Source organism: Canis lupus, chromosome 4 (assembly GCF_011100685.1).
Source record: "Canis lupus familiaris isolate Mischka breed German Shepherd chromosome 4, alternate assembly UU_Cfam_GSD_1.0, whole genome shotgun sequence".
NCBI lineage: Eukaryota > Metazoa > Chordata > Mammalia > Carnivora > Canidae > Canis > Canis lupus.
In genome coordinates, this window is record NC_049225.1 from 7,951,502 (window position 1) to 7,974,808 (window position 23,307).

Consider the following 23,307-nt stretch of genomic DNA (forward strand, 5'->3'; position numbering starts at 1 on the left):
CACCAGATTTTCACTCATAAGAAATAGTTAGTCTCTTTCTCCACCTGGAAACACAATTTCCTAACGTATACTGAAACCAAACATAACACTTAGGAGATTAGGTGACTAATAGCAAATGCACAGCCTGAGACCCACAAAGCCACCCTCACCTCATCATTGTTTTGTGGTAGATATCACTCATTTTTGTGCAAATATAGGAACATTTCTTTCATGATTGAGAAAACACCAGCAGTTGTAAACAGTAACAGACAAAATAGGCACTCATTATCACGTGCAAAATTGAACATTTCCCTATGCTGCCTGTTCCCAAAACAAAGGTTTCACCTGAAAACTATTTCAAAATTCTACATGCATGGGGCACCTGGGTGGCTCAGTGGTTGAGCACCTGCCTTTGGCTCAGGTCGTAGTCATGGGATCGAGTCCCACATTGGACTCTCCGCAGGGAGCCTGCTTCTCCCTCTGCCTATATCTCTGCCACTCTATCTGTCTCTCATGAATAAATAAAATGTTTTTTAAAAAATTCCACATGCGTGCACACACACACACATGCATGCACATATATATCATAACACATTATATGTCTAATCCTTTTTATTCTTTCCAGGTCTCTAATCTTCAGCCTCTTCCAATAATATAGAAATAATAAATATTATTATTAATTACTATTATATATTACAGTATTACATTAATAAAATATTATTATAAGTAATACTAATGATGATGGCAGCAAACATTTACTGAGCCTATCCCTTTATTGGTGAGAATGGGTTTTCATATCTCATTTGATCTACAGAATAGCTCGGTAAGGAGGGTACTATTTTATTTCCTTTTATAGACAGGAAAGCTGAAACTTAGGTTAAATAATTTGCTCAAGGTCACAAAACTAGAAAGTAGAGAGGAGGCCACAGATTTGATAATCTGACCCCAGAGCCCATTCTTCTTGGTCTCACGTTATCCTCTTTCCCTGGCTTCCTATCAGCCTGAGTCCCTCCACTCACAGGCCCTTGCTTCTGCGGGCCCTGAACCTACAAGGTCCTCCTTTCTCCAGCCACATTGGCCAGCTCTTCATCTGACTCAAATGCTTCCCGTTCTTGACACTGTCCCTTGACCTCTTCTGTGAACAGAACTAGTTGCTTCTTATAAAGAAGCCATGGGTCAGCCATGAGGCAGCAAGCTTCTTGAAAGACCACCATGCTACCCGGCACACGGTCTGGTACACAGGAAAGGCTCCATATAGAATTGCCTACAAGTCCACCCACTGGGTGCATGTTTTTTGTTCCTCCCCCTTCCCACCCATCAGCCATGAAGAACATTTAATCAAGACCTTCTGAATGTCATCTCTTCATACCCATAACAGTGAATTTTGAACTTGCCCTCCTCCATTTTTGTTAAGCTAAATTTAGGAGCAAAATCCATCGAACCATACTCAAAATTGTGGGACCCAGGAAATTGCACAAAATCCCCTACCCCTGGACAAGCAGAGCAGGACTGACTCTATTTTGGGCTGCACCCGCCTTGTGCTGACCTGCTTATTACTTAGGGCACTGCCCCACCCTAGTCAAAGACCAGGGCACACCCTAATCGGAAATCCGGCTCAGCGGACCAGCATGTCTGTGCAACTTTCTGCGTATCCCATGGGCCACTGGCCCCTATAAAGCTGCTACGCCTCTTAGTCTCTGGGTCCAAGTCCCTGCTCCGCTGTGTCGGGTGCACCTGGACCCAGGCTCGAGCTTGTAAATAAACCCTCGTGTGTTTGCTTCGGTGTCGGCTCCTTGGCGGTTTCTCCGATTCGCGATCTTGGGCACAACAAAAATAATATTTTCTAGTGTTCTCATCACATCAATTATCCAATTTTTCCACCTTTCCCTAGGCTAATTAATATTTCTTCGTACATTTGTACCTTGTTTTAAGGGTAATTAAAATCTCTGAATTTATAGATATCGAAAATAGAGGAAGCTGGTCTAATCACAAGAGGGCTGACTACAAAGCCCTTTTAAGTATTTGTCTTTCCTGATATGCTTCTCTGTTCAAGGATCAGTAGTGACTTCATAGCCTGGCAGGCAGATCTGGAGTCAGACTGCTCATGTTTGAATCTACCCCTCACCAGCATGTGACTGTGGGCAAGTGACTTGGCCTGTGTCTCAGTTATGTCATCTATAAGTGGGGGTAATGACAGTATCTACCTCACTGGATTATGAATATAAAATGAATTAAAATACATAAAGTACCAAGAACAGTACCTGTACACCTCAGATACCACCACCAATACTCCTGCCATTACCATCATCACCACCACAAGCAGGACTCTGATTACCTAGGCAGGTCAGTTATGAGGTCATTGCCTCTCAGCTCCAAATTTATCCCTCATTGCCTGCTCTGCAAAAATTTAGCTGGACCCCTTAAAAAGTCTTCTTTTGTCAGCTGGCCCAATAGTAAGTTTCATCAGTAGAGGAAGCTGGAGAGACAAGGCTAGAGGAAGAGTTTCCTTTCTGGTTCCAGCATGCTCTCAGCCAGCTCCTGAAAAGTGGATGGCTTCTCTTGACCCTCCTCCCACTGTATGCACAGCTTCTCCAGCACCCAGGGCCTGAAGTGCACACAGGCTCCCTAGTTCCCCACTCCTGCAGTGCAGATGGTTTCTCCAGCATTTAGCTTCTGCAGAACTAGGTGCTGTCAGACACACAGCTCACCCAGCATCTGGCTCCTGCTGTGTGAGCAGCTTCTCTGGCACCCAGCCTCTGCACCCTGCACAGCTACTCCAGCCTCTGGATGTCAGAAGCTCCCAGAAGCCAAACACTTTGCCCCAAAACCCCCTCAAGCAGTTTTTTAGCAGACTGCTCTTGGTGAGACAACTCCCTATGAATAGTCTTGTTTGGCACTCTGGAAAGTGGATTCCAGAAATTTCCAGAGAGGACGTCCAGTGAGGTACCCAAGGGTGGCAACGTAGCAACTTCCTGCCTATTCTGCAGCTGTGGAAGCCCTATCTTAGCCCTGTGGGTGGTGGAAACTGCTGCTATCTGGTATTCCTATATTCCTTACTGGTGAATTCCTCATTATTCCAACCCTCTGTCATCATGTATAGTCCTTTGTATTATACGGTCTCTATTCAAATAACTGTTTGGACTCTGTCTCCTGATCAGACCTTGACTGAAGCACTCTCTGCCCTCACCTCTTTGCCCTTAGTAGGAACCCTCCAGGACTCTCATCCTTCTCTGTGTTCCTCACACACTCCAAGTTAATTCTTGTCTTAGGATATTTGTTTCTTTCTGCCTAGAAATGCCATCAAATCTTCTTATGGCTGATTCCTTGGACACCTCGTCTGAGGCACTCTCCCAAATTTCCAATCTGAAGTAGTCCCATCTAGTGCTTATGACCTCAATCACCTTTTAGCCCTGTTTTACTTCCTTCATAGCACATATACTACATGAATTATCTTATTCCTTCATCTGCCTCCCTCCCTAACTAAATGCAGGTTATCTGAGAACCTTTGCTCTCTGAGAGCAAAGACTGTGCCTGTATTGTTTACCACTGAAACTATGGAGAATCCTTGTCAAACGTGAAAGCCCTTGATAGATAGTTGTATACAGAAGACAAGAAGGAATAAAAAGAAATATAAGAAAAATATGGAAGGGAGAGAGGGAAGAGGGAATCCATCCTGTCATCCCCCTTTATTTTAATCTAGAACCCAATCCTAGTGCCCCCAATATAACAGTTACTTTAATGAAAGTAATCTCCCAATCACTGGTGCTCAAAATCTTGAACCCACCACTCTCTGTTATGTTCCATGCTCATCACAAAGACCCACAGAGTTTTCTCTAAATTTTGTCCTTATTTTTGTTCCCTTTTCCCCAATAGTTCCATCAGTCTCCACAGAAATCAGTTGTGTCTCCATGGAATCATGACTCTATTACCTTAATAGCCTCCTTACTAGCCTCTCTAATTTCATGTCCTTTCTCTTTTTTACTCCGCTCTCAATGGTACTGTCAACCAATTTTCCTAATACATTGCTTTTCCATCAAGCTCTTCCCCATTTCTTTACAAATTCTTCACCTATTTCATCAGCCTAAATGTATTTGTCTAACTTCTAAGGCCTTCTTCTACATTGGCTTCATGCTACCTAATAAGCTGCACTGTCCATTACCTGCAATCACCCATGAATGAGCCATGCCATCCTCATCCAAGGGCTTTCAGTCACAGGAGCTCTCTACTTCCCGATATTCTAGAAGGGAGCAGATCCCACAAAGTCTTCATTGGCAACCACAGTCTCACTGATCAGCTTCTTCTCTCAATTTCCATACTTCAGAAAACAGCTGGATTTCTTTTATAAACATATGTTGTTTATCAAAAAAAAAAAAAAAAGTGTTCGCTCCATAGTTTTCTGTGGCTTCAGGTAGAGTTTTGAACAAGCAATGGGAGATGCTGTGATAAAAAAAAACAAACAACAACAAAAAAAAAACTACCAGCCTCCTAGATGAGGATAAATATGAGCTCTAGGGCCTGGAGGACCTGCCTTGTGGTAATATAAGTTCCTGTTCCACCAGAATGCTCTAACATTATCATCTGACTCAAATCATAGTCTGAGTCATTATTCATATATTAAATCCATTGTAACACATTTTGCATGTATCTTGTATGGAAATTTTACTTTAGAAAAAAAGTGAAAAATGTGAATTTTTCACAAAGCTGTTTGTTTTTTAAAAGGGCCTCCTCCTGTCTATCTTCATCCCTTGTTCTTTCCATATTTTCCTTCTCTTGAAATTAAGAAAAAAAAAAAGGCTTTCTTTATAATTAAGCAGACTGTAGTATGTACACTCACTGGAACATTAATTACTACTAAAATTATGGCTATAAACATCATAGAGTAACATAAGAAAAGTATTTTTTGACAAACCATCTGGTTGAAAAAAGCAGTATTTCCAAAATCAGTACATACAATTAATTATAATTATTGTCAGTCCTGAGAGATCTTAGAGTGGTATAATGAGAGTATGAGGAGTAAAATGGAAATATCACCACAGACTAGGTCACAGAGTTCTGCAAAATCTAACTCTAAATCTAAATCTAAATCTAAATCTAAAGTGGATTCTGGCTCCCAGTTCTTTAGGATGTGATTTGATGGGCTTACAATGAGAAGGTGATATGATGGGTTCTGTTTCCTATGCCTAGGAAGTTGTACATTCAAAAGGCATATTGCCAGGTGCAGAACAGTGTCTGCAGTACTTCACCTTTCATCTACGTAGGGACCATGAATATATATGGCTTCATTATTAAAAAGCAGTGGAAAGATAAGCTCTAATTGAATGAAAATGGTTTCCTGTAGAGGGAAGTAATGGAACAAGTTGGAGAAAGAGATGACAGCCATACTTCTCTGAATGTACCTTGCTTGCACAGATATCTGACTTTGAACCATAAAGTTTGTGTTACATGTTTATAGAAACAGCAACCACTAAATAGAAGTCAAAATAAAACAAATGAGCACACTGTTCATTGAGCTAACTACATATTGAGTTGATGGATGAACTATACCAAGAGAAATTAAAGTGACTTTAAAACTATATTTTAACTTTGCATCCTTAAGAACAGAAAGAACTGCAAAGAAGTTTTAAGTTGCTTTTAGTTATTATATCATTAATACTACTATTAATATTATTATTATGAAACTACAGATATAAAATATGGATATACCAAATATACTATTATATATAAACATACTATATATATAAATACAATATATACACTGTACATATACCATATATCCCACTATATATATAGTCAAATATACTCTTCTATATATACATATGAATAGATAACTGACAGATAAAATAATTTTTTAAAAATTTTAGTGTATGAGAAAAGAAATACAAATATAAAATTAAAGAAGTTAAGGGAAGCCATATAATCCTAAATTTGGACTGGAAATAACAGTATGAATCTGTGATATAATTTCTTTATCCAAAAATATCCTAGCTGTGTCTACTGAAAAGTTTAAGAAATAACAACCAACCCAGTAGTCATGAGCACTCCCAGGGCCCAGACTGTGGTCTCTATTCAGGAGCCAATTTGAAAGGGCTCTCAGCCAAAGATGGGTCAATTTGAAAAAGAAAAATTTCTGCAAAGGCTTAAACATAGCAAATATTTTCAAAATCCATGACCTCATAGTAATACACACACACACACACACACACACACACACACACACACTTTTTATTCACTTTTGGAGTATGCTAGAAAACCAATTATTATTCTTAAAACTAAGTGGTGCATAAGGAGAAAAAGTCAAATATTTATCTTGTCTTTCATACATTGTTCTTCAGGACAATCAAATTGATGTTGAAACAAAATTTTTTTTTAACTTTGAGACACGTATTTACTTTCCCTCATCACCAGTCATGGGTCACTGTGAGTGAACTGGGTGGCTGCATATGCCTTGGAAGGAACAGGAAAACATTGCTGTTGAGTTCTGTGGCATCCTATGCAGAACTTCAGTCTTTGGTGATAGGGTTAGAGTTTCTGATTTCACAGCCCCACAAGCTTCCTTTAAAATGATCTAAGGAATTTCCTTCTTTTATAGGAGTATTCTAACAAGAAAAAATAATAAAGACAGTGATGGAATTAGAATATTACGGTTCTGAAACCCACTAGAGAAATAACAAATCCAGTCACTAATCACCAATGCAGATAAAAAGCTGATAAGGAACCAGATCCAAAGAGGGTAGGGCTCCAGACACCTGAACCCAACAATCAAGATCAATGCCACATGAGAGAGACAATGGATATTATTGGCTTCCTTATATGATTCGGGAGAAAGTTATAACACTATCAGTGAAAGTCTCTTGACAATAAAATCAAACCTCAATATAATCAAATCTCTAGATCAAACTATCAGTTTATGGGAAATACATAGAAAAAAAAAACCCATGACAATGACCACAAAGACACAATCAGACAAATTCTGTAGTACAGAAAACTTGATTTCTCCAACAATAATAAAAACTAAAGTAAAAGGAGAGAGAACCTGCAGATTAAAAAAAAACCTAAAACACATTTCTTTATTTGAATAGACGACCTGTTAAAATAAAATCATGAAAAAATTCAGGGAAATTGGAACACTGACTGGATATCTGATGATAACAAAAAAGTCTTGTCAATATTTTAAAGTATGATAAGGGTATCACAGTTACTTTTTAAGAGTCTTTTTCTTTCTGAAGATATGAACCGACATATTTACAGATTAAACAAAATGTCTGAGATTTGCTTCAAAATATTCCTTTTGGGGGTCCAGGGGGTATGATAGATGGAATAATAACTCCCCAAAGATCTTCATGTTTTAATATTCAGAACCTCTGAATGTTACTTTATATTGTAAAAGGGACTTTGCAGATGTGATTAAATTAAGAGCTTTTGGATAGGGACGTTATCCTGGATTATCTGGTGAGCCCAATGACATCACCACAATGGTCCTCATAAGTGAACCAGAAGGATCAGAATCAGAGAGGGTGGTATCATGACAGAAGCAGATTGGAGTGATGTGCTTTGAAGATGGATAAATGTGCCACAAGCTAAAGATACGGGTGGCCACTCGCAGCTGAAACAGATAATGAAACATTCTCCCCTTGGAGCCTCCAAAAGGAAAGAGCCCAGCCAACACTGCAATGTCAGCCCAGTGAAACCACTTATGCACTTCCAAATACTAGAACTAGAAGAAATAAATTTGTTTCAGTGAACTGTTTGTCATCATTTGTTTTAGCAGAAATAGGAAATTAACAGAGTAGGAGAGTTAGTGGGGGTATAGCTGAAATCACTTTGGCCACATGCTGAAAATTGTTGAATGTGTGTGATGTGTACATGGGGGCTCATCACCCTTATTCATTACATAATTTCTCTGGTTTTGTATATGTTTGAAATTTTTCTTAGTAATTAGGGTGTTTTTAAAGTCTTACTAAGGGAATTTAAACCAAAAATCTATTTTTGGAGATACTGCTTTCAAGTTGTGTATATATGGCTCATATGCAACTCTGGAATGTTGTGCCAACATTAGTCTCAGAGAGTCAGGGCTCTCAGGGAGGTTGAAACAAACAGACCATGATTCCCTAAGAGTAGTCCCATTGGGACATGGGCAGGGTGCTTTCTCTTCTTGAGCCTCAGCTGTCTTATATATTTGGGTTAATAACAGAGCTTCTGGGCAGCCCAGGTGGCTCAGTGGTTTAGCGCCTGCCTTCAGCCCGGGGTGTGATCCTGGAGACCCAGGATCGAGTCCCACGTCGGGCTCCCTGCATGGAGCCTGCTTCTTCCTCTGCCTGTGTCTCTGCTTCTCTCTCTGTGTGTCTCTCATGAATAAATAAATAAAATCTTTAAAAAAAAAATAACAGAGCTTCCATCTCATTGGGTTATTAGGAGGCTTAAGTAAAATAATCCATTTAAAGTATTTAGTGGGTTATCTGACACAGTATCTCATAATAAAGGTTAGTTCCATATTATCATGGCATGTCATTTCCAGCTTTCCAACAAACATTTGAAAAATGTCTCAATCTGTCTCTATCATCATTACTAGAGCCCTCTAAAATGTATTCGTGGCATAAGTATTTAGAACCTATTTGAATCATCCATAGTCCATTTTAAAAAGCTCTTGTCTTGGTCTGACTGTTCTGCTCTGATGATCTCCCAAGATAATGAGCAACCCAGAACCAGAGGTATCGCAGAAAGCCCAACAGGGAGGCTCTAAAGAAATTTCTACCCTGGGAAAATAACTGGTTGGCCTCTCAGGTTCCAAATGCTCTCTAATCCTTTCCCTCAGGATGAATGCCTCTGTTCCTGGTTTATCCTTCAACATGGAAGTAAGAATCAGAACTCTCATTATCCTATGTAAACTGAAGGGAGAGCTTCCTTTTCCTGTCCCCAAGTTATCTCTTCCGCTGAAGCAGCTGCAAGAAAGGTCAGACCGGCTCTTTGAGGAACAAATTTGTACTTGTCATTCTGTGCCTGGCTCCTTTTCAGAAGCTCTGCGTCTTCTGCTAACTGGTGGCTACAGGCTCTTCATGGGGCTTCAAGCCGGAGTCTAGGCTGATGCGCAGAGGTTATGAAATAAATGGCATTTTTTTTAAAAAACACTGTGATGTCTCTCAAGTCCACTGAAGCCCCTGGAGTCACACACAAGGAGATGGGGACTCACAAGTCCATTAAACACTTTGCATCAAAATAGTTAGCAAGTTTGCTCCTGGGAAGCAGTGGAGGGAAGGGGAAGAAGGGACGCCTGCAGCTTGGCCTCCTCTTCTGTCACAGGAGTCACAGCATTTGGGAGGGATGGCAGTGAGTCAAGGGGGGCTGTCTAGACACGTAATGAGTACACTGATGTGCAAAGTCTGCAATAGTTTTCAAATTGCTTAATGCGCTTTTGAATTTCTTGAAGAAAATGACAATGCAGATTGGTATTACTGGTTCATTTGATTACAATCCTAGATGGGTCTTAAAAGAGCCAACAACAACAACAACAACAACAACAACAACAAAATCCAAAAAACAAAAGAACACTGGTTGACAAAATGAGGTGTGGCTACACACATTTAAATCAGTGCTGCCCAGGATCCCTGGGTGGCTCAGCGGTTTAGCGCCTGCCTTCGGCCCAGGGAGTGATCCTGGAGTCCCGGGATCGAGTCCCACATCAGGCTGCCTGCATGGAGCCTGCTTCTCCCTCTGCCTGTGTCTCTGCCTCTCTCTCTCTCTGTCTCTCATGAATACATAAATAAAATCTTAAAAAAAAAAATCAGTGCTACCCTTCTTCTAGAACCTCCACATCTTCCTTGGCCTTCTTATAGGAGTTAAGAAGACAGAAGCAGCCCCCAGTTACTCCCTGAAAATCCACGTAGACATGAGGGGGCTGGTAAAGCAATGTCTGTTACCAGATTTTCATTCAGCTCATTTTTTCACATTTTCTGAGGACCTCAATATAGGGGATGATATTTATTTTCCTGACTTAAGACGGATAAAATGGTCTAAGAAGAAAATGACCAATAATGCTGATTTTAAAGGTTGTCGATTTCATTTTACGTGGCTGTCGTGGCTGGAGTGTCCATTTCATTGTTGCTCAATCAAGCTCAAACTCTGAGGAGAGGCAGAGGCTAAACATGCAGGGGGAGAGGCTGGCTTGTGCCACTCTGAGACCACGGGAAGGCCGGCCGAGTGCACACACACAGCTTCCCATCCTGCCCTACAGCCCCCGAGACGTGCTTCTCTCCTGCTATCTTCCTCCAGGTGACTTGGCTTGGCTTGTGAGTCCTGAAGATGGCAGCGTGGGGGAGTGTGGGGGGGGGTTCCTACAGCTGCAGGAAATACCATTTTGCAGACATAAACATCTACATCTGTAAGGGAGATAAAAAGCCACCACTAACTCCGAATCACCGAAACAGCCACAGCTTCAGAGAAAGAAAAATGTGAATTTGGGGTGGAAGTGAGGAGAGTCCTCCGTGTTGTACCTTGCCCGCCAATGAATAGCGGCTGGCTTTTCTAGCTTTTGACCTGTTGAGCCCTGAAAGTACTGAGTACTGTCTCGAGTGTCTCATTGTTATTATTACTAATACAGCTATTTTGTTAAACAGATGCTTAACTTCCAACCCACGTCTCACAGTCTCCGTTGGTAAGGAAATGCTGACTCTACTTCTTGGAGCATAAAGGAGGGCAGCCGTAGAATGGGAAAGATGCATGTGATTACATGTGATTAATACAGATCTGAATTCAAGACTTCAAGAGACAAGAGAAGCCAACTGAGGCTTTAGGGGGGTTGTTGATGGTAATTATAAATCACATCCCCAAGCTGCCCATTCTCATGTGTGGAAACCAGATCAGCAGTGTCTGTGATCCATGTCATGTAGTGGATTTGAAGGACACTGGAAAAGCCTACCCTGACTGACATCACTCCCAGACCACCCATCTCTGACCCAGGAATTCCTGCTTTTAGACCTTTGAATAAAGTGGTAGTTGTCTCCCAAATATTTATTTATTCCCTGAAAGAGTAAGACAGTGACTCGGTTATCCTCACAGTCTCCAGTTACAATTGGCCAGGATCCATCACATGAGGGGCATGGGGATATGTTGTCAAGGGGGCTGGAAAGGCTTATGAGGAAGAGACAGAGCCAAGCATCACAGGCCTCACACTGGAACTAGGGCCCATGTGCCCTCTAAGTGGCATATGGCCACTGCTCCCTGGAGACGCTTGTCTGCTTTTCCCGAATACTTATAGCCAGTCTATTCCTCTCGGGCTCAAGCGGTGCTGACACCTCAGCATTGACTATGACAGCAATTGGCTGCTACATCAGTCACCATTTTCTTTATCTGCCTTCCAAATCCTCATGTCATGAGATCCTGTGGCTGTTTTTAGGAGTCAAACTTGGACAGGGCCAACCTACTGGCCAATTTGCTCTCACGAGACCATCCCTCAGGGTGTGAATCTCTCTGTGGATATTGTCCCACTAAATCTTAAATAAGAGTCCTTCCTCCTGGATAGACTAAAGTAGCCTGAGACGAAGCCAAGATCCTATGATCACAGCTACTCTAGAAGGGTCTAAATGCTGACAACCTGGAAAACAAAGATGGGACCAAATTCATTCTGAAGCTAGACGGTTACACTTGACTAAACCCTTCTAGTGCAAAGCATTGAGACACTTAAGAGAATCAGATAAAGCCTCCTCCAGGTGAGACCCTGCCCCATAGGCCCGCAGGAGGGCAAGGCAACTTACAGAAACACATTCCCCCTTCATGCTCTAATAACCCACACGAATGAGCGCACTGGCACCAAAGCAATACTCAAGAACAATCTCCATCTGTAACTACAAGAGTGGACAAATGCCATTACCAAAACAAAAGTAAACTCCACTGAATGGCAATAGATCAGGAACATTCTAGAGACAGAGTGTCAATTAAAAGAGACAGGCTTGAGTTCACATACAGAATAGGGAGACGTAGTGCCGTGACCCATCTGCACCAGGGAAACGCATCTAACTAACCAGGGCGTTCGCTTATTTTCCCATTTATAGAATAATAGAGGAAATAACTCAGTCAAATTGCTTTGTGTAACTGTCACAAGTCATCATCTTGGTGATTCTCTTCTCCTCCTTAGGCCACTAAATAATTTTCACGATTTCTTTAGGGGATTTTTTTTTTCTTTTTTTAAGAAGCACAACCAAAAGACCCTGTTTTGGTGATGAATGGGAGCTAAAGAATTATCTTTTGCGGCTTAGACACAATACCGTCACATAAAATTCTCCTAGCTCAAGAAATGTCATCTTTACATCAGCAGCAACAGAGGGAAAAACCTGCTTTCCGCCTGAAGCAGTTGTGATAAGGGATTTAGAGCCCATCCTGGTGTGTGTGAGCTTCCAGATATAATGAGATGCAAGCAGCACAAAAAGTGTCTGCTGCTCTCCGCTTTCTAGCTAACACTCGCACAGCTGTTGCATGACTCAGGCTGGCTGGGAGGTGGCAGGGTGGGGAGGGAAAAGGAGCAAAATGAGTCACAGAAACGTCGTGTGTAATATTTTGTCTAACCTACATTTGCCAAGGCTGCTGCAGGGCTGGCATCTCACTTTATTGAGATAAGGACACTGAGCAGAGTCTTAAAACTGCACACTGGAAGTGAGCGTCAGAAAAAATCCCATGAGGAGTTTTGCTTGTATTAATCATGCAGCTGAAGCTAACAGGTTCATACCATGTTAGCAAATTAAACTATCATACAATCTTGACAACGCTTCTCTGAATCCTTAAAAGTCTTCTCATTTTAATTAATGACAAATTGGTTATCTACCTACTGGGGTTTCCATTGATACAGCAATTAATTTTCTTTAAGATTTCTCAACTCCCTGCCAAAAGGCATCAAAAACACTCAAGCTATAATGGTTTCTCTTGAGTTTGCAAAAATCCCCTTAGCTTGGACATTCCCTATTGATTAATTAGAATTGCCTTTTTCGAAATGTGACAGGCACCTTGAAATGCACACACTCTGAAGCACACTGGCGTATCTGGGGTGCCAACAGGCACATAGGCTCATAGAGCATAGTGGACATCACCTCTCTGTGGTCTCCCCTAGTAATCACAACTGGTGTCTCTCAGCCACCTAAACGAAACAGAGTAAAGAAACAGTAATCACTGGGCATCTGGCCAAGCCTTGAGCCTCCTTGAAAACTGGTTGATTTCTTAATTGATCTCAGTGGACAGAGTGATCGTATCACAGGTTGAAAGCAGAGAAACTTCGGGTTGAGCTGCACAAACCACAGTAGAATCTGCTGGCAGGGCCTTCTGTTTGAAATTACAATCAATCTCCTATCTATTCCCTATCCTATCCATCAAAATCACAGTCATCTTTTTTTGTTTGTTTTCTCAAGCTACTTTTAGAAATGGCACCAAGTCCAATTAAGCCTTGATGCATCAGGGACAAAGATAGTGATGACAGGTGGCTATGACCTCCTCACAGGTATTCTGACCTTTTAGTCCTGACCTGGCAATTAAAAGTCTGTCTTCTCCATGTGCCACGTCACTCTGCTCCCCAGATGCTTCCTGCCACACTCTGCACTGAGCACTCCCCACTCTTTGGAGCTCCTCACTAGACAGGCTCAGAGGGCTTCCATTCATGCTTTCCCTTCTTCCCGTCTGCCACCCCCTTCTCTAGCGCAACATGTTTGCTTACTCAAAGGGAAATGTCAGAGGGAGAGAAGCAAGTATATTGGAGTTACTTTCCTCAAAAAATGCTGTCCCTGAGGTAACTGTAGCCTGAGCTCCACAGAGCATCAAGTTGAGGTACCTTGTAGCTCCATGAATCACAGAAGAGATGGTAAATTCTTCCCAGCTTTGGAGCCTGGGAGCTCAGGCCTTTCTCAAAAATAGTGAAAGGGAATAAAGGGAAAAGGAGAAAAAATGAGTGGGAAATATCAGAAAGGGAGACAGAACACGAGAGACTCCTAAATCTGGGAAACAAACAAGAGTGGTGGAAAGGGAGGTGGGCGGGGGGTGGGGGTGACTGGGTGACGGGCACTGAGGGGGGCACTTGATGGGATGAGCACTGGGTGCTATATGTTGGCAAACTGAACTCCAATAAAAAAAATAAAAATAAAAAAATAAAATAAATAAAAAACTCCGCAACTGGCCAGACTGGTTCTAAAGACAGAAGTTTGCTCCAGGATCCTAGCCATTTGGTCGCACAAACCATGGGAGGCTCTAAACCTTTGTCACAGCCATTAACAAGAACTCAATTACCTCATTTCTTTCCCTCCTCACCCTCCACAGGAGGTGCTTACAGCTGGCTAAAGGGCAGACAGCAGAAAAAAAGCTGTGTTTCAGTAATATACAAGGGTTGTGAGACTCTTAGTAGAGGTTATTAGCTACAACCAAACATCTCTCTTCTCCCCATAATTTTACCAGGAGGATAGGGGCTCTCTTCTGGATTAATAAAATAATATTGTTTTCTGTTTGTCTTTTTGGTTTTTTTTTAGAGACAGAAAGAGAGCATGAGTTGTGAGGGTGGGAGGTTGAGCAGAGGGAGGTGCAGAGGGAGAGGGAGAGAGAGAATCCCAGGCAGTCTCCACACCCAGTGCAGAGCCCAACCCAGGGCTTGATCTCATGATCCTAAGCTGAAATCAAAAGCCAGTTGCTGAACTGACTGAGCCACCCAGGTACCCCTAAAATAAGGATTTTTTTTTATGGTTTTATAATTTTTTATAGTCCAGAGCTACTACTAAGGTAATAATAACTAGCATTGATTAAGCCTTTACTGTATATGAGAAACATTCTTTATCTTACTCTATTATTTGTCCATTTTAATAACAGGAAACTGGATCTTGAAGAGACTTATTGACTTAGTGGCAGCCCACAGCCCAAAAGTAGCTGCACTCAAACTTAGATGATGTGACTGCAGAGCCTGCACTACATTGTGATCTAATAATCACACTACTGGGTATTTACCCAAAGAAACAAAACACTGATTCAAAGGGACACATGCACCTCTATGTTTATACCAGCATTATCTACAGTAGCTGAGATATGGAAGCAGCCTGAGTGCCCATTGATTGATGAATGGATAAAGAAGATGTGGTGGCTATTACTCAGCCATCAAAAAGATGGCAATCTTGTCATGGATGGCCATGCAATCTTGCCAAATAAGTCAAAAAAAAAGTGAAATACGTCAGTCACAGGAACACAAATACCATATGATTTCACTCATATGTGGAATTTAAGAAACAAAACAAGCAAGCAAAGGGAAAAAATAAGAAAGAGAGAGAAACAAATCAAGAAACAGACTCAACTATAGAGAACAAATGGATGGTTCCCAGAGGGGAAGTGGGTGGGGGGATGGGTGAGATAGGTGATGGGGATTAAGGAGAGCACTTGGCATGATGAGCACCAGATACTGTATGGAAATGTTGAATCACTATATTGTACACCCGAAACTAGTATTGTGCTGTATGTTAACTATACTGGAATTAAAATAAAATTTTTAAAAAATTGAAATGTCTCAGGTTCTCTATATAATCATCAAGAGAGAAAATGTTTGAGGATTGTTTTTATGGTCTCCAAGGAAGGGAGACCCTTTATATTAATTCCTGCTTCTGGGCACTGCTGGTCAGTGTACCTAGAAGGGAAGAATGGGTTCTGGCCCCACTTTGTGGACTGGGTATAGAGGCCAGATGGGATTTGGGTGGTGATAGCACTTCTAGCCCTGAAGTTAAAACACCTAATCAGAGGACTTGGGTTTCTAGAGCAGAAGCTCTGCTTTCTCTTTCTGGAGAACTTCTGACTCCCCCAAAACATAAATACTGTTAGCCTACTGTTGCCTGAAAGCCTTTCTGATACAAAAGCAGTCAATAAATACATATTTTGTGTGTTATGTATATTTTATACCACATTCTTACAATATGGTCAGCATCTCCTGTTTTTTTTTTTTTTTTCCAGGAGTGATTGGTAACAGCTACATGAACAGGTACTTTTGCATTGGTTATGAATGTGTTCATGAGGACTTTCCAATATATTCTCCAAAAACTGCCTTTAAAGGGTGCCTGTTTGGCTCGGTCCATTAAGCATACAGCTCTGAATCTCAGCTCAGGTCTTGATCTCAGGGTTGTGAGTTCAAGCCCATGTTGGGCTCCACACTGGGCATGGACATACTTTAAAATATATGGTGGGGGGAAGAGGGAGAGAGAGATAGAGAGAGAGAGAATACGTCATTAAGGAAATCATAAGGAAGAGAAAATACATATATAGTAGTCTACTGGATTTATTTAAAAAAAAAATCTGCATGTAAGTGGACCCAAACAGTTCAAACTCATGTTGTTCAAGGGCCAGATGTATAGATGTGTAGGATCAATTTGTCTGGTTTTGAAAGGGAAATGTGGGCTTGCTACAAATGTATCAATCGATGGACGAAGTCATAAGTATTTCCTGTGTGAGAGGACAGGCTCTGAGCTGGCCATTGAGGCAAGAAGGCAGGACACAGACAGTTAAAAGGGAAACTCATGTCCCAAGGCAGTGTGATCAAAGAGCAGGCACGAGGTAGCCGGAAGAGAGGAGCCAGAAGAGGGAGAAATCAGCGTGGGCCACATCTGCTCCAATGGAATCGGAAAGGACGGACAGGGTTCAACTCCGTAAAGAGCCTGCTCCTCAGGCAGGGATAAAAAGTCTCCTGCTAATGAGAGAGAGAGAGAGAGACAGAGCTGATACAAACAGCCCCCAGCGAGGAATGCAAGTGGATGCAGGAGGGTCACACCAAATCAGGGAGGGGGAAGAAAGAAGCCGAGACTCTCCGTATTTCTGACGGCAGAGGCCACGCAAAAAGGGGTCAAGGCCACGCAGAAGCAGTGAGAAAGGCGCTGAGCTCGCCGTGAAGTGAGGTCTGGGGAGAGAGGTAACACGTTTGACGTGTGTCCATTAAGAAAGAGAGGAGGAAGGCATATGTCAGCAACGGAACAAGAAAGTATGAAAAAACAAATGGAGGTGTCCACGTGGGTCTGCTTTCCTTTTCTTTGTACAAGAGGGGGGAAGGGGTTCCCATGGCAGCCAGTTGCTTATCTCCTGGCTGCCATTTCTTACATTCATTTCCCTCAACAGCTTTTGAAATCAGTTCAATATGGGTTGAAAATGGATTGTTCCAGGTGTACAGGAACTTCAAAATTACCTTGCATAATTTGGCATAAAGGGCATTATACATGAGACCTCAAAGAATTCCATTCATTGTTCGGGGTGAGCAGCCCCCATGCCTGCCATGAACGCTAGCATTGCCAGGTCAGGTTTGCAATACGCTCCTAGGATAAGCAGACTCTTCGGCTTTCAGCTATTATGCTGCTAAGGGCCAGACACGTGAATAAGGCTCATGAATTCTCGCCTCGAGTCCCCAGTAGCTGCCCCAATCACATTTCAGATTCCCATGCCTCCGCACGTTCTAACCCTGCTTCTTCACTCTCCATGCCTTGCTTCTTTCATCGTCTTTCTGAAGCCCGAGTGTCTCTCAGCATTAACTCCCTTTTTCCTTTGTGGATGGATGGGGTGGGTGTATGCTAAATGCAGTATCTGGTTCAGTATTAGAAGAATAAATAAAGGAATACTATCTTTGGCACTATCTCTGCTACTTTTTATTATATGTCAACTCATCAGTAATGCAATCACCAGCATGCGCTATAGTATTTGTTTCAAAACTTGTATAATGTAGCACTGCATACATATAAAACATTTCAAGAACAAGACCACTTTTCAGAGACAAATTTTTTTTTTTTCCAAAGACAAAATTTAAATGGGTAAACTGAAGACGTAAAATAGAACTCTAAAAGGTTCTTCCCACACCCAGGGGGACTCGTGTGTGAAACAAGTGCCCCAGAGAGCATATCTTCAGCTGTGATTCCCATCCTCGCTGGATTGTGAGCAGTCAGTCATGACACTTGCTCTTGGGTGTGACTGATGGGCTCCGGGAGCATTAGGTGAGGGAATAGACCTTGGTCTCTGAGGCACTGTCCCTTACCTTCCAGAGGGCATGCCTTTTGAGTGCAGGGACGCTGCTTGGTCTCCTGCACTGTGCTGCCTTACACAGAAGGTCAATACAATTTCGCCAGATGCCTACCCAAACTCTAGTCATCTGACTCTCAGTTTCTACTGACTTCCGATGTGAAAGCAAAGCCATCCACACAGGCAAGCTGAGAGGTAGTAGGAGATCCAGGTAGGAAGCTACCAGGACCTTTCCCTCTCTGCTCATCTCTGCTGGTTACCTCTGGGTGTTCATTAGCAGAGTGAGTTCACCCAGCCACCACTTCCCATCAAGCTGTTTGTATTGAAATTTCGAAATAATTAGAAACTAATCATTATTTTAAAAAAAGAAGAAGAAGAAGAAGCAAATCACCTTTTGAAAAATATGTTAGTCTCTAAATTTCAAAGTAAATTTCAGATGAAACTGATGTATGTTAGATAATCCTTTCTTTTTTTTAATAATCCTTTCTATAGCTAAGAAGGGCCTCTAAGAAATATCTAACAATTTCTACATTCGAAAAAAAATTTTAATGATTTTTCTGTTTTCTGATTACAAAAGCATGATACATACTCCAAAGGGGAAATAAAACCACTTAAACACAGAAGAGCACAAGGAAACAAAGTAATCTATAATCCAGTGAGCTGTACTTAACAAAGTTTTCATATTCAACTTCAGAAAAAAAAAGGTAGCAATAGAACTGCAAGAAGCTAGAAGAGACAGTTTCCCATTAGTCATGCATACAAGAGATTCCACAAGGTTAAATGGAACCACTACTCCTTAGCCATAGGGTAGAGGGTTTGATGCATGCTACCAAGGGACATGAGTTAGCCATTGAACAATAATGAATTTCTCCTGCACCGTGCTTAGAGATATAAGATATAACATATGGCCAATAAAATATGTAACCTGTCGATAGAACTTTTGAATATTTCTGTTGAGTCTTTGGGAAAGATAGCTACTAGGGAATATATAATAAGGGAGACAATGGAAATTAAAGCAAGGTTTTACCATAAAGGAAAATCAGCCAGACCAAAATATCACATACCTCTTAACCTCTAGAGACAATAAATCTGAGAGAGTAATAATAAGTGGGGAAAGCTCTTTTAAGAGTAGATTTGTTGTTGTTCTATTGTATTCTATACCATTAATATTGGATGGCAAGACAAATGGATTTCTGGGGCATTATATCTTCTTAGGATGCCTTAACTTTTTGAATATAACAGTTGAAAATAGAGTATCAAGATACAGTTGCTATCTAGCCATTTTCATTCTTGCAGTAAATATAATTTTACTGACTGTTGACCACATGCCAAACAGCACACTAGCCACTTGGAATACAAAGCAACTAAGGCATAGAACCCATTCTCTAGGATCTCATAGTCTAATAGAATCAGATAGAAACCATTTCAACAAATTGCTGTAAGTGACCCCCACTGTGGTACCAAGAAGGAAGCAGAAGGCCATAAAGGCTTTATTGATAAGGCATATTATGCTGAGCCCTGAGGATGAATGTGCACGCAGAGGCTAGGGAGTGAGGGCTCCCAGGTCAGAGGCAGTAGCAGCGGGGACAGAGAGGAAGGCAGTAGGGCCTGGGTCCATGGCATGGCCATGTGATGCCCATGACAGCCACCCTCCTGCCTCTCCAGCTAAGAGAAAGGAAGGAGGAACATCCCTGAAACAAGGGAGCAAGGAAAAATCCCCAAGTAGTATCTCTCCTTTGCGGAAGGGGAAACAGGAACACACATGTATCTAACTTATAACTCTGATTTTTTTTTATCTGTTCATTTTCTTCTGGAGAACAAGGCGTGTTGATGTATCTCTGCCTTTTGCTGACACAGAGAAATGGTAAGCCATGTTCTCCTTGTGCCTAAGCCACTCCCTGTTGGTGAGGTTAGATATTAAAGGAGAGAGGGTGACCTCCTTCTGATCCATAGACTTCTGGTCCATGCACTATTGCTAAAAGACAGTTTTCAAAATAAATAGAATAACTATGAATGTCTATTTTTCTATTGTAATTTTGTGTGTTTATATGTGTGTATGTGTACATATATGTGTATATTTATATATATGTCTATATTTATTCTCATGTATATTATATGAAATGAGTTTACGGGTATAATTTACAAATACATGATTTTACTATTTATCTATTGTCAATTACACTTGACTGAATAGGTATCCTGAGTATGTAAGATAACATAAGATTTAAGTGCATCGAATATTTTGCAACTTTAACGTAGTTGGATAGAAAATAAAACCATGATCAAAAAACAAGTTTTTGGGGAAAAAAACTTTGTGAATTTTTATAAGCATTCAAATTCAGAAGGGAATTTCTTTTCTTCTTCTTCTTCTTTTTTTTTTTTTATATAACTCAGATTGTTACATGGCAAATCTTCATTTAAAAATATACTAAAAGCCCCCACTGAATATTTTCACACTTGGTGCAGGTATCCCTTTGAACTGCTAACAGAATCGGACACTTCCTAACCCACTAATTCACTTGACTTTCTTGATAGAGAGTAGGATGCTGAGCCCACCAATCTGTCTCAGTGTCACTGACATAATAACAAAGTTATTGTTGTCATTTAGATTTATCTGCCAAATCATGACTGGCCAGATCCAAATCTCACTGTAGCACTGATTGTAAATTGTGTCCTCCATACATTCAAAGGGGGAAATGAGCAATCTTTTCAGTTCTCAGCCACTTCCTTTCAAAATTCCTGGAAGACCAAGAGAGGCTACTGATGGTGGTAACAAGTAACAAAGACTCCCATTAGCATCTATCTCCTTGCTTTGGTCAATATCCTGCAGTATTAATTGAGCAGCCACTGAGAGGCAAACCATTCCACTCGTGAAAAGAACTGGGACTGTGATGGGATCATGCAACCTTTGCTCCTTGGGCCCAGGGGGGAGGACAGTTCTGTCGTGGGAGGGAGAGGTTGACCATTTCCACACTTCTCATGGCATCCAGTCTGGCCTCCTGATCTGAGGCGGCAATAAAACTCCCTGCACACACCTTGTGGTACACATAGCCTCTGCTACTCTGCCTAATGCCCACTGCTTTCCCTTCTATTCCAGTGTTTCTAGCACACCAGTTCAAACCATCTGTACCAGGTCCCTTACAGCTTCCAACAGCAAAGGAAAAGCCCTGAGGAAGTAGGCCTAGGATGGGTCAGCTGCCGCTCTAGTCATTTGAGGCTGTTGACAGATCCTAAGTGACGAATGTATGTGAGTCATACAGCCCCATGGCCAGAGGGGCAAGGAGGGAGGCAGAAGGTGATGGAAGATGGGACTAGGCGGGGGGAGGGATCTAGAAGTTTGTTACATTCACTCAACCATTCACTCACTAATTATTTGTTGGATACCCTTACACTGTTCAGCACCATCAAATCACAAGATACATACTGAACAAGACAAATGTGATCTGCAATACCTGTCATAAAGCATTTTGAAAGTGAAAAGAATTCAGGGAAAGCATGTTTCTCAGTGATGGGGAGTCACAGAAGGCTTCAAAGAGGGGATACGTAAAGCATGAAGGATGAAAAGACGTATGGCCATTGAGGGTGGAGCTGGGAGCGGCCACAGTGGTGCATGCAAAGGGAATGGCAAGAGTGAGTGTTCTGATATGCCATCATGCCACAGGGAGGACACTGGCCCGTCTCAGGCCAGAGCATCTGACCCTCCTGAAGATGACTTCAAATCCCTAAATATTGGGCCAAGCCTTATTTAAACTGCCATTTTTCTAGGTCATTGTGATCTAATATCAGTAATTTCACATGGCTCAATCTAATACTTCTATGGATGACATCCCTTGAACATTTCCCTATCTAAATTAGTTTCTCCACAGGAAAAAACACACAGTACCATTAGGAAACATAAGAGAACCAGTACAAGTAGTAGGACGGTGGCAGAATGATGATGAATGATGCTGAAGGACACACAGAGGCCATATGGAAGAGTTTGAGGAGCTACAGTAAGATCTTTGAGCTTTATCCTTAGGATGATGGGGATGACCACATTTGTATTTTAAGATGCTCACTCAAGACCACCTGGAGAGTGGAATGAGAAGGGTAACATGAGACAGAAAAACATAGAAAGTAGCTATGATGGTTGCTCAGTAAGAAAAGACAGATGCAGACGAGCAGTGGAAGGTGGGAGGGTTTGAGGACACAAAAGAGGCCAGCCTGGTCGGACTCGGTGACTTGGAGCAGGAGTTGAGGGCCCAGGAAGTGAGCATAGTAGGTCCATGGGGCCACACAGGGAGCCAGGCACAAGGACCCCTCCAGGCGGGTGATGGGCTATTCTCTGGGCTGGGTACATAGCAGGGAGAGCTGGTTTGGAGGGAAAAGGATGAGTTCTGGGCATCCCTGTTCACTCAGTTCTGATGAAAAGGAGAGCAAAGATCAGAAGCAGCAGGAAACGAAGGGAACTAATGTTTGCTGACTGCCCACGAGATGTGGACTTTATCTCTGCTGTTTAATAAAATCCACACCCTGACTCTAGAAGGCAGGTATCCCTCCTTCAGCTTGAAAGCCAAAGAAGATGACAGTGAACATTTACTGGAGGTTGGTAGTTGGATAAGCTGTAGAGCTGCATTCTAAATGGGCATGCATCTCTCCACCAGTGCCCAAGCTCATACGACCCCAAGCTGCCAGCCAGTAACCTAGTGGAACCTATGGTGTGTGTCATGCTTATGGCTGAAAAATGGGAGCTGGATAAGATCAACAGGAATATGCTGAAAACTTCCCCAGGCACAGACAGGAAAAGGTGAAGCTGGACTCAGAGCAGAGTACCTGACCCAGACAAGTATCTTACTTTCTAAGGAGGGGAGACATTTCCCATGAGGATGCTCATACCTGCATGCCCTCCTTACCCCACACTCTCTCCTGACCATCTTTGTCATAGTTCCTCCCTGTGTCTGGGGCACTAGAAATAGATAAATATCAGTCAATATTAGAAGAACTTGCTTCTCGAGGCGTAGAAGAAATCCCATAGTACCTTCCTTGCCCTGCAGAGCAGAACTCAGCAAGGCAGCTCCTCTCAGTGTCTCTTAAGGGACAATATTTTAGCCAATGGCATTATCTCAGTTGACAAGGGTTTAAGACATAGCCTATTTAAAGAGTTATTTAACAATTCCAAAATAGTAGCAAAACAGTCCATAAAGCTAAATGACTCCCAGGGAAGAAAGTACACATTACATTCTCATACTTGTTTCCTTAATTAGGAACAGATCCTGGTGGCTGGGATTTATTTTCATGAGTACACATCCACAAAAATGAGAAACATCTTGACGTGCTGCAACATCCGTAATGTTTCTCAAA

At 41.9% G+C, this 23,307-nt stretch overlaps 1 protein-coding gene across 3 annotated transcripts in view; it reads right to left on the minus strand.

Annotated features, from left to right (window-relative positions):
* Positions 1 to 23,307, minus strand: part of DISC1 (DISC1 scaffold protein) — a 347,001-nt gene that overhangs the window by 48,604 nt on the left and 275,090 nt on the right. The window lies entirely within an intron of this gene.